Below are 12,682 nucleotides of genomic sequence, written 5' to 3' on the forward strand. Positions count from 1 at the left end.
CCAGCCAGTTACAAAGTGTCATACATAAAGCTACCACCAGAGACTTGACTTAAAGTAGCACCTCAGGTTCCTGGGGCTTTTCCTTTCAAACCCACCTTGGACACAAGACCGAACTGGGTATTCACAGAGCTCTTTCCACTAACCTTTATAATTGAACTTGCTCCCTGCAGGTATCGGGCAGTCTGGGGAACTGGGTATAGTATGGGATTCAGTTTGAAGCCTGCTCTGTCACTAATAGGCTCTGTGACTTCCCACACATTCTGTTACCTCCCAAAGCCCAAGTTCCTTGATCTGAAAGACGGAACAAATATTATCAGCCCCCGATGCTGTCTGGATGAGGACACATCTGAAGAGAGCCCAATACAGTGAAAGCACATCAGAGCACAAAGTGCCCTGTCTCCTGTCTAACCTGCACTGCTACCCTCTCTTGTGTCCCTGGCACCAGCCCCTCCCACATTCAGGAGATTTTCCTTGCCTGGCAACAGCCTGATCTCCCTGGATCGCAATCCCTCCCCGATCAGTGGCTTCTTTCTCCCTGCTGATCCAATCACTCACAGACATCCCCCACCATGAAGTACCTCAGGAGTCTCCCACCTTCTTTTTTAAGTAATCCTCACTCTTCATTAAAACTCCTGCCTTGGGACACCTGGGTGGCTCAGTGGTTGGGCACCTGCCTTCAGCTCAGGTTGTGATCCTGGGATTTGGGATTGGGTCTGGCATTGGCCTCCCCACAGGGAGCCTGCTTCTCCCTCGGCCTATGTCTCTGCCTCTCTCTCTCAGTCTGTGTCTCTCATGAATAAATAAAAAATAAATAAATAAATAAATAAATAAATAAATAAATAAATAAATAAATACTGCTGTCTTTTCCTTATTTCTCTCCCTCATGGAATATGGGGAGGTCCCACTGAGGTTTCAGGACCGACCCTATTTCCACCACAGACCTCCAAACACGATGTTGAATAGGAACAGAGCAAATTCCTACACTCGGCTCCAAAAACCATGGGCATGAACACAGGATGGGGGGCAGAGTTCAGGCAACGGAAAGACGCAGCATTCTATTTGCCCTTCCTTAACCTGACAAGATTATCGAAAAATTAATAGGATCCAAGGCTACACCGCTCAAAGAACAATGTTCAGAAGGAGAGAGAATTGATCAGCCTGTTCTTTTCTGATTAGACCCAGTCTGGAAGCTCCACACCTAAAGGAAATGAAATGGAAGGGATCAGAGGAAAGAGATGGTGGTGGCAAGAAGACCCTGCCTGTGAGAACGGATCCTGGGGTGCAGGCATTCAGGGTGAGGAGCAGGTGCCTGCGATGGGCTGTCACGAGAAGGAAGCTGGACAAGCAGCCACAAAGAGTGTGCAAACCAATGCATATACCTCTACTTCCTCAAGTCCCCCTAAGACAGTATTAGGAAGGGATCTTTTTCTAAGAGCCAAGACAAAGACAACATTGTATCACGCAACAGCAACAATAGTTTGAAAGTTGGAGAACAGATGGAGGAACAGTGCAGGTCACTCACCCACAAGAGAGTGGGACATTGGGCTGGCACTGGGCACAGCAAAGACACAGGCTGCTCTGAGTGCAGGACCCCAACAGCTTTCACAGGACGTGGCAGCCACAGGTGCCATGGAGAGGGGACATAATCAGTGAGCGGCCTATTTTAAAAAGCAGTTAAAATTGGCTGTAATGATGATCTTTAGGAATCACTGGGGTTTGTGTTCTTGTTTTGAAGGGAAAGGGTAGTAGCGGGATTGTGTATTTTTTTAAAAGAGTTCTTGTCTATTAAAGATATTTAAGGAAACATTTATAAATGAAATAAAATACTTCTGGATGGAAAAGATTTGCTTCAAAATAATTTGGAGGAGAAAACAGGTGGGGTTTAGATGAAATAAAATTGGCCTTGAGTTGGTGGCTGTTGGAAAATGGCAAACAAGAACATTCTATGCTTATCTTTACTTTCTTATGTTTATTTTTTTTAAGATTTTATTTATTTATTCATAAAAGATACAGAGAGATAGGCAGAGACACAAGCAGAGGGAGAAGCAGGCTCCCTGCAGGGAGCCTGATGTGGGACTCAATCCCGAGACCCCAGGATCACGCCCTGAGCTAAGGCAGACGCTCAACTGCTGAGCCACCCAGGCGTCTCTCTATTTTCTTATATTTAAAAATTTCCATTAAAATAAACAAATATAGACAACCCCCAGATCTCTCTCTAATCAGAAGCCTGAGGGGTTGACTCCCTTGAGAGGGTGGTAGAGTCTCTGGACGATAAGTACCAAGCACGAGTGCTTACAGGGTAAAGGTTTATGAGACTCATCCTTCTGCTAGGGCTCCTAGAATGCTAGCAGCCAGTCTCACCCTCCAGGCAGGAGATAGGAGAGGTCTCCTCTGGGGAACCAGACAAGCCACAAGGACAGGCCTGGAGACACTAGTACTGGAGGGCTCCCCATCAAAGGGACCAACAAGTTCACCTTTCAGGGAGGCTCAGCCATCACCAAGCAGAGGCACAAGAGCATCCACCTCTTGAGTCCCCCAGTCTTTAGTATGAGTGGCTAGCCCAGGACCACTGGACATTTAAGGAAAGGCTTCATGTGAAACAGAAAAAGCAAGGAAAGGAGAAGAAAATGTCAAAAAGATTATTGTTAATATCTTCAGAGAAATACTTTAAAAGACATTTTTAATACCGGCCTTACTGAAGTGTAATTCACATACCATAAAATTCACCCTTTTAAAGTGTATGACCTAGTGTTTTAGTACATTTGGAGTAGAGGAGTCGGCAGCACTGCCACCTAATAAAAAAGGACCCTGAGATGTCATGAAAAACCAGGGGCCTAAAAACAATCTCTTCAGATGCTTTTATAAGCTCTTGAAAGTTAAAAATATCACAGCAAAATGAAAATCTCAACAGATCTGGGAAGATAAATCTCAAAAGGTTGGAAGGTAAATTGACTAAAGTGCCCAGATAGTAGAGCAAAAAGACACACTGATGGACACAAGAGGAAAACATCCAGAAGACCACCAGTCCAGGAGCCTGAGATCCAGACACGGTGAGCTCCAGAGAAGGAAACAGAAAAGGGAGGGAGAGAAATGACAATTCTTAGGATCCAAGATAATGAAGGATGTGAGCCTTGAAACTGAAGATGCTGAATACCATCGACGGTGGACAAAAGCCCATCATAATGAGATTTCATCACAGCTAGAGGCAAGAGAGGGCAAGAGAGGTTTCTACTCCCAGGAAGAAGATAGTGTCCATGTCGGAGGTCAGGAGGCAGGGCCTGTTCGGCAGCTACACAGGAGCTGGAATAGCAGCGGGCCTCCCACATTCATGGGGACTCTCTCTAACTCGGAGGTTAATACACACTCACAACACCACCAACTGCAACAGAGGCGGAGAGGCATTCTCATATACACAGGGCTCTATGAACCAGTTAGTGTTCTCTTAATCAGAAAGCTCCTAGAGGGTGCAGTCATCGGGATAGAGAACAGGCCAAGAAAGGGGAAGAATTTGGTCAAAGCAAGATAGAAAATGCATCCCCCATGGCTGCAGATTCCAAGGCAGCATGTGCACAGCACACCTCAAGAACTCCCAAGCGCAGAGGGCAGTGGATCAGAGGCTCTTGAGGAGACGAGTGAGGGACTGTGTGCCTGAACACAGTGCATGTGTTAGAAGAGATTCAGGCAAGTGGCACAGAGTCTGGGGTTAAACTAATGCTAGAAGACCAGAAAATTAAGCACAAGAAAAGTACCAATTCCATCGTTAACCTCAGAAAAAATAAAAAGATGCATAGAAAGGGAACGCAGTCCTGGAGTACTGCACGGCTCAGCTGTGTACATCCCCACAAGAACATACGCACCAGGGGGGTCTAAACAACTGTGACACAAATCTGCCAGTATAGGACACGTATGGATGTGGAAAGGACAAGAAGGTGTCAGACCACAATGGACTCTTTCTGCAGTGGGAACAGCATGGATAAAGTCTAAAGCTGAAAACTAAGAGTAAGGTAAGCACGCTGTCTGGTGACACGCAGGTACACCATGAATGAGCCGGCTGCAGGAGGTGATCAGTGAGGGCTCCTGTAGAGCACGACCCTGGGTGGGACTGCAGATGACCAGGGCCTTTAGCACCAGCAGCCTCGTGGGCTTGGTACCATGTGAGAAACAAATATATGAAAATAAACAATTCTGAGTGTCCACTTCAAGCATGGGATATACTGGATGGGTAGCTTTACAACTTTTGTAAGTAGCCTAATACTTCCTCCTCTCTAAGTAAACATTTCACACAGTGAATACATCAACCATAAAAGATTTCTGGGACAACTGGAAAAATATGAACATGGACTGGGTATTAGATGACACAGAAGGGAACCGACAGAAAGGGGAGGACCACGGACTGAGAAAAGTAGGCTGCAAAAGGGTACCTTTTGCAGAGAGGCTGGTCTCACGTAGCTTTGTGCTGGTTTTTTAAGATCTATTTATTTTAGGGGGGCCTGGGTGGCTCAGTCTGTGAAGCATTTACCTTTGGCTCAGGTTGATCTCAGGGTCCTAGGATCAAGTCCTGCATCGGGCTCCCTGCTCATTGGGGAGTATGCTTCTTCCTCTGCCCCTCCCCCTGCTGGTGCTCTCTCAATCTCTCTCTCTCTCTCTCAAATATGTAAAATCTCCTAAAAAAGAAGTTTATTTATTTTATTTGAGAGAGGGAGAGAGGGCAACAAGAGGAAGAGAGAGGGAGCATCCCAAGGAGACTCCCCATGGCGCAGGGAGCCCAATGCAAGGCTCAATCCCACTATCCAAGCCAAAACCCAAGAGTCTGATACCCAACCAACTGAGCCACCCAGGTGCCCCTCATGTCAGTTTTAAACAAAGCAAATATGCAGTTCCCACATTAGTACAAAACATCTCAGGCACAGAAACGTGAAAATATTATATGAATGTAGACAAAATAAGACTTGAAAGAAGAAACACCTGTTTAACAGTGCTTAACATGTCAATCTGCACATTGCTTTTGTAATAACGAAGGGGAATCTTAAAGATGAAGAAATCTTAAGCACAAGCTTCATATAAAAGTGGAGGCAGGGATGCCTGGGTGGCTCGGCGGTTGAGCATCTGCCTTTGGCTCAGGACGTGATCCCGGGATCCGGGACAAAGTCCCACATCGGGCTCCCTGCATGGAGCCTGCTTCTCCCTCTGCCTGTGTCTCTGTCTCTGTCTCTCTCTCTCCATGTCTCTCATAAATAAATAAAATAAAATCTTAAAAAAAAAAAGTGGAAGCAGTGGGAGGAGACAGAAGGGAAGCAGAGCCTCTGTCTGCCCGTCTGTCTGTCTCAAGGCGTGAGTACCACAGGACGAGAAAACAGCCCCTTCCCCCATTTGTCCACAGGCCAGCTCAGTAAGTGATGTATGTACAGCCCCAGGTCTGAGGGGAGGGGGGCAGCTGTCGCCCACTGAGCTGGGATGACACATGGTGTGGGAAGCTCTGAACTAATATTCGAGCCCTGCGCAAAATACCATTTATCCTTCCTCACAGCAGTAGTACTTCCTACCGACCTCCCCATTTTCTAGAAGCACAGAGGGCTCAGGTAACTTGTCTGAAGTCACACAGCTAGGACTGGAATCCAAGGCTCCAGAGCTAATAAGCTCTTCACAACTCCTCTGTGTGCTCCGAGAAGCCCCAGGGCTCCGAGCGATCTGGAGACCCCCGGCACAGAATCTGTCTCCAAGCTCCTCATTCTCTAACAGCACCTCCTGCCCATGTTCCCACAGAACTAGCCTTACACCTGAGACTCAGTTTCTCTAAACCTCAAGGTGGCCCTCAAGTCCTGTGTCCACCAAAACTCCTGCAAACTTCCTACTTGCTTCCCGAGTTTTCAGAGCTCTCTGCTTCCCAACTCCTGCATTGACTGCTGATAAAAATTCCATAGAAACAAGGCTATAAAAATAGTGACGTTTCTGCTATTATAAAAAGATTCCAAGGGCACCTGGGTGGCTCACTGGGTTAAGCACCCAACTCTTGATTTTGGCTCAGGTCATGATCTCAGTGTTTTTAGACTAAGCCTCACACTGGGCTTTGTGCTCACCATGGAGTCTGCTGGAGAATCTCTCTCTCCTTCTACCTCTGCTCCTTCCCTCCCCTCACCACACTCATATTGTCTCTCTCAAAAAAATTTAATTTAATTTAGGGGGTGCCTGGGGGGCAGAGTCGGTTGGGCATCTGACTTTGCCTTGGGTCATGATCTCAGGGTCCTGGAATTGAGGCCCTTAGGCTCCCTAAGTGGGGGAGTCTTAGGGAGAGGGAGTCTGCTTCTCCCTCTGCCCCTCCTCCCACTCATACTCTCTCAAATAAATTGGTAAAATCTTTATGAAGTAAAAATTATATTAAAAATTACTTTTAAAAAGATTCTGTTCATTTGTCAATAGTTAATGAATACAATAAAAAGAATTTTCCAACAAACAAAAACAAAGACATTTTAGGTGGAAAAAAAAAATCAGCATTGCTAACAGCTTCACTAAATAAATATGTAACCTCCCAACACTTGGAAATTGTCCTTAAAGAAATGTACAGATTTTTACAGTAACACTTAACACATAGTTTGTTTCATAGGACTTCATGGAATCCAGTTTGCTCGTGCACTCACTCAACACTCTCTAATAAGCAGCCACTATATACCTGAACCCAAGCTTGGCTCTGCGCGTATTAAAATAAACAGGGCGGGGTAGCCCGGGTAGCTCAGTGGTTTAGCGCCGCCTTCAGCCCAGGGCCTGATCCTGGAGACCTGGGATTGAGTCCCACGTTGGGCTCCCTGCATGGAGCCTGCTTTTGTGTGTGTGTGTGTGTGTGTGTGTGTGTGTGTGTGTCTAATGAATAAATAAAATCTTTAAAAAAATAAAATAAAATAAACAGGGCATGGTCCTTACCCTCCCAAATCCTCACCGCCTGGGAGAAGACAGATCTGTAAACAAACAGCACCAATGTGATACATCATAATTATAACAACAGAACTACAGCATAAACAACTACAGTACCTAACGTTTTCTGAGTATTTACTAAGTTCCAGGCAGAGCTCAAGGACCTCACTTGACCGACTCCTAGCTTCCACAGCAACCCTAAAGGAGGGTACTACTGCCCTTTTACTAGTGAGGTGCAGAGAGGTCAAGTATTTTGTTCAAGGTCACAAGATTCATACCAGTAAATAACGGTGCTTGGATTTGAATCCTGGTATGATGCGGGATCCTGCACTACGTGCCAGCATGCTTCGAGCTAACAAACTCCAGATGCCAGAAGCCCAAAGGGACTGGGACGGACGTTCAGCGAACCCGGGCCTGACAAAACAACCCTCATGCTAAGCTTTAATGAATAACCAGGAATTCATGGGCAAAGGAAGATGGGACAGCCATCCTCAGGAGGGGCCAGAACGCAGGTATAGACACGAGTGTGTGAAAGACCACATGGACGCCTACTGGCTCAGCGTGGCGGGCGCGGGGGCAGAACAGTCAATGGAGAGACAGACATCAGGATAGAAAGCCTGGCCCATCAGGCTGAGGAGCTCCTTCGCACAGTAACAGCACCACAGGCCCACTGGAGAATATCAAGGGTGGAGAAGGCTGATTTTTTCATATCTACATAAACCTTGAAACTGGAATGGACCTACCAGTCTCTTAACATACGTGCCTTCCCGTAGCTTTGAACCCCTTCTGCAGTGTCTCTGTGACACTGTAGTGATGGGAAGCTCATGTCTTCTGGCCAGTTCTGACAGCAACAACTCTCTTCTCTGTATGATGAATGGCAATGTACCTCCCTAATGTCATCACTGTGGGCCATTCAGAACACATCCAGACCCCTCTGCCCCAAGACAGCCCCCCAATCACTGACACCAGTGATCACCAGGCCCTGGTCTCCCTCAACCAGATCTCTAATGGCAATGGCTCTAGTCTCATTCCCATGCTGGCTGCCCTCTCTGGGACCCTCCAGACACAACCTCAGAGCAGTGCCTCTCAAGTCTCACTGGCTGAGCCACTATAAGAAATACATTTCCAGGGAATCCCTGGGTGGCTCAGCAGTTTGGCACCTGCCTTTGGCCCAGGGCGTGATCCTGGAGACCCGGAATCAAGTCCCGCGTTGGGCTCCCTGCACGGAGCCTGCTTCTCCCTCTGCCTGTGTCTCTGCCTCTCTCTTTCTCTCCCCCTCTCTCTCTCTATCATGAATGAATAAAATCTTAAAAAAAAAAAACACACATTTCCATGATGCCTGTGTAATGCTGATATAAAAGTTTCAAGAAATAATACTTTCTTTCATCAGATACAATATATCCTGATATTTTCTATTCCACTCTATTCTGCTTCATGTTTTACATGCAAGTTAACACTCACTAAATAGATCCCCAACAGTTTAAAACTCTACAGCCTGGAATGTGGGGCCCTAAACCCAACTGAATACAGTGGGTCTGGCTCTAACTGTGCAAAATGAAGGAAGTCGATCTTCCTCTCTAAAAATAGAGCAATGCCCCCTATGTCCATGGAGCTAACGTCCATTTCCATGCAGACAGTAACATGGCCTACTGTATCTTCCTCCTCCTCTCCTGATTCAGGCTTCTTCCTACCTCACCCACTCATGTGCTCTGCCATCCACGCCCTAACTCTTCGAGTGAGTGCAGGCCCTCTGCCGTGCAGCATGGGAGAGAAAAAGTGTCACCCAGTCAGGCTGACGGGAAGTCTGGATTCAAGGATGGTGCCAGATTCACCACTTCCCTGTGAAGCCTGGAACAAGACCCTGGGCCCTTAAGTCTCAACCCCTCTTCCTGCACAAACCCCCTCTCCTGGCTTGTTGTGAAGATCCAAAGGTCTCGCGAACAAGAATGTACCTAGTAAACTTGCAAAGAACTGTTACTATAATCTCATTAGAGGCTGTTATGGTCCACCCTGCAGACAAGAGGCAGAGAAGTGGACTGGCTGACTCCAGACTTCCACCCATTTGCTCCAGCCCAAGGGCAATACATGACAGCACTCAGACCATTCCTGCTTAACCTCCTTAGTCACCAGTGAGATCAAGACCATGGTACACACGAGAATGTACCAAAATCATCACACGCCAGAACAGGGGCACAAACCAGCAGAACACACACATCAGGCTTCACACGAAGGCTGTACACTGGTTCAACCTGGGAGAAACAAGATGCATATGAGATCTGGATCTGGTCCCAGTTCTGCCACTTGCTGGCTGAGAGACTCATCTCTCCACTTAACGCCTCAGTTTACTTGTTTGTGAGACTGTGTTGCATTTATGTCTACGTGAAGTACTGAAAGGGCTGTGACACAGAAGATGACATAAACCATCCTAGTGCAGAGCTCAAACAGAGAGAATAGGGTGTGCCAGGTACTGCTCTAAATGCTCAACATGAACTAATTCATTTACTCCTCATGCTAACTATAAAAGGTAGACACCACTATCATGCTCATCTTTTAGGAGACAGGGAGACACACAGAGGGGTTGTGTGAGTTAATCACATGGCTTGAGGATGGTGGAACCATGATTTTCCCACATGCAGTTTGACCCCACGGCCCAGGTCTTAAGCTCAGGCTAAAGAAGAACAGTGGAACAGGAAGACTTACAAAACAACAAGCTCACAGATACCATTAACAGACTCACTACACAGCTGTCCAGGATATTACAAGAGGGACTCCTTTTTGGGGCAAGGGGCAGGGACAGATTGCATGCAATGGTTACTAAGGTCCCTCCAATTCAGACTCTAGACTGACAAAGGAGTACCATTCTCAAACTGTGACACTCTTTCACCCCAACTTGCACATGCTGTATCTTTTTCTTAGAGAGAGTGAGCGAGCGAGAGAGAACACACACGTGTGTGCATGCAGGGGGGGAGGTGAGGCAGAGGTAAAGAGTCCCAAGCAGGCTGCACATGGAGCACGGAGCCCCACACAGGGCATAATCTCACGACCCTGCTGCAATCATGACCTGAGTCAAAATCAAGAGTTGGATGCTCAACCAGCTGAGCCATCGAGGCGCCCCCATGCTACACCTTTCAGCTGTATCCCTTCTTTCCTTCGCCTGGCAATTCTTCTAATCTCTCAAGCCTTGGTCTGGTGAAGCTTTTCCCAAATTCCACGCTACTATGAAATGCTCCTCTGTGGTCCCTGAAAGTGAAGAGGGGTTAGGATGGAGCAAAGAGCCACAGGGGGGTAAGGAAGCCAAGGACAAAATCCCCATGCGTATGAGAAACTGTGCATGGGCTTGGCTGGCTAAAAAGCACCAGGAGGTAAGAATGGAAAGGTATGAAGACTTAAAGGTTAGTCTAACATTTGATTCTAAAAGCAATGGGGAGCCACTGAAGCTTCTACAGTAAGACAGTACATGATGAAGTAGTGTTCAGGAAATCAAGGAAATGTAAAACGGAGCTGTGGCCTTTCCTCTACAGCTCTTCATCTCCAGAAGCCAGTACCATCATCCCCGACATAGCAAAGCACACAGGGTCAAAATAACCTCCAATTCTCCCAGCATCTTTCTCTCCTATGCTGTCTCATCACCACTAACGGCCATCACTTACTGAATGCTTCTTTGTGCTGGGCCAGTGCAGGCAGGTGGGTGGGGGCCTCAAAGCCTACCTGCAGAACAAGAGCAGACAGTGCACTCTAAATGCCAAATAATGGGTACAGAACAGGAAACAAGAACCTCAAGTGTGGGGCTGAAACAGAATTATACAGAAGACACCTGAATCATGTCACAAGAAAGGTGTGGTCCTGCCCAAGCGATGGTGCTAAGGTGGGCAACGCTGAAAAGCTGAGAGAAACAAGGTCCACGTGTGGGACCAGGCAGGTGTCCCACTGGCTAGGGAGCAGGGCTTGAGCAGAGGAGTGGAGGTCGATGAGGTCAGGCAGGGAGACAGGCCAGCCTGCGGGCTCTAGCCCATTCTGAGGAATACATAGGGAGTCTCTGCAGGCTCCAAGTAGAGGGCAAGTGATGCTGGTGGCCTGCTTGGTCTTTCCAGCACAGACACGAGTCTCTCATACTCTGTCTTCAAAGAGTAGAAAACACTTATGCAGAATTCTATTTGCATAGTTCTTGGACTCAGAGCTATTCTAAACTAGCTAATTAATACTTTTGACATAAAGACAAATCTTATTTTTCTCTAAATTTCCTCTAAACCACACACTGACCAAGAACCTTTTTAAAGTTTTCTCTAAACTATTTTTAACTATTTCCTCAAACATCAAAAAATACCTTACTATATGACAAGGTTACAGACTGAATATCAAGTACAAAGCTGGAGAAGGAGGCCAACACCATAATCAATCTGCTAACTCAACCTGAGAGGCCCTGTGGGGAAGAACCTTAGTGAGCACTGGCTGTGAGCCACAACTGTGCCCAAACAGTAAGCAAATACATAATAATGTCCTGCCATCAGGCTTTACAAACCCCATGAATTTCACAAAGCAAGACCCAGAGCTAGTATGGCAAATTAATAAAGTAAGACCTGTTCCTCTCCAATTCTCTCCTGAAAGCCATCTCCATCATCCTCTGTTCAGCACCTTTTCCTGCCTGAGATTCTACATAATTTTCTAGAAGCATGTTGTACTATGAGCACAAACACGGAATCTCTAATCTCTGATATCAAAAAGGGATTTAAATCTATTCCTCTTCTGCATAAAAGTCAATTAGATATCGCTCCCTAGGACCAAATCAGAGTCCATCCGCATGGACCACACCTACCACAAGAAAAGGTATACCACACTATAAAATAATAAATCTTCAGACTTTGATCAATATTACGATTCCAGCAACTTCTTTAGGATACCATCTCAAGCAACTAAGGTCACGGGAATGTGAAGGCAAGACACCTGGGTGGACAGACGGAAATGCACAGCTGGAGCGCAAGGGCAAGAACACGAAGCCCAGAACCATTTAGCGTTTTGATGATAACGGTAAGTAACCTGCTTTACTGTGCTACGTCTCATCAAATGAAGGAAGGGAATTAACTCATCATTTTAGTGGCTACTATAAAGACATTTTATTATCACTTCACAAAAACCCTTAAACTTGAAGAATCATGATACATCTTCACAAGCTTACATGTAAAATTAACTAAGACCACAAAAGTGTCTACTTACTCATATCAAAGGACAGACTTACCTTAGAGCACGGAGACACATACTGGGCTAATTTTTATCTTCTTGGCCACTTCACTGTATAATGACTCCATGCTTATGGACAGGACAACCACTATGCGCTTATCCCCATCAGCTGTTTAAACCCTAGCTAAGCTTTCACATAGAGACAGGCCTGCTCTCTTCAACTAACCAGTGCTAAACAAGCAGGAAGGGCAAGTCACCAGATTTTAGCACGACACCGAGCACCAACTGTCCCCGCACCAAATCCAATAAAGGTGAAAGGCTTCAAGAAAAATACATGATGCTTTTTCTCAAATTTGAATTATTCTTGCCAGGCCTCCCTTAGTATGTAGGGGAAAATTAAAGAATTAAAACTAAAAAAAAAAAGATGAGACTAAAGAGAAATAATCCCAAAGAACCAACCAGGTCCTTAAACCAGGAAGGGTCCAGAACGTGGAGTCAGAAGACACACTGCAGTGTTAACACCAGAACTCACTTCCCCATCTTACTGAAGTTGAGTCCCTAAACCTTACAGGGTCTTCAGTGTCATCCTCGGTGTGGTGGC

At 46.3% G+C, this 12,682-nt stretch overlaps 1 protein-coding gene across 3 annotated transcripts in view; it reads right to left on the reverse strand.

Moving 5' to 3' along the window:
* ZZEF1 (zinc finger ZZ-type and EF-hand domain containing 1) overlaps positions 1-12,682 on the reverse strand; it is a 101,311-nt gene that overhangs the window by 84,951 nt on the left and 3,678 nt on the right. The window lies entirely within an intron of this gene.

This window comes from Canis lupus, chromosome 5 (genome assembly GCF_003254725.2).
Source record: "Canis lupus dingo isolate Sandy chromosome 5, ASM325472v2, whole genome shotgun sequence".
Classification (NCBI taxonomy): domain Eukaryota; kingdom Metazoa; phylum Chordata; class Mammalia; order Carnivora; family Canidae; genus Canis; species Canis lupus.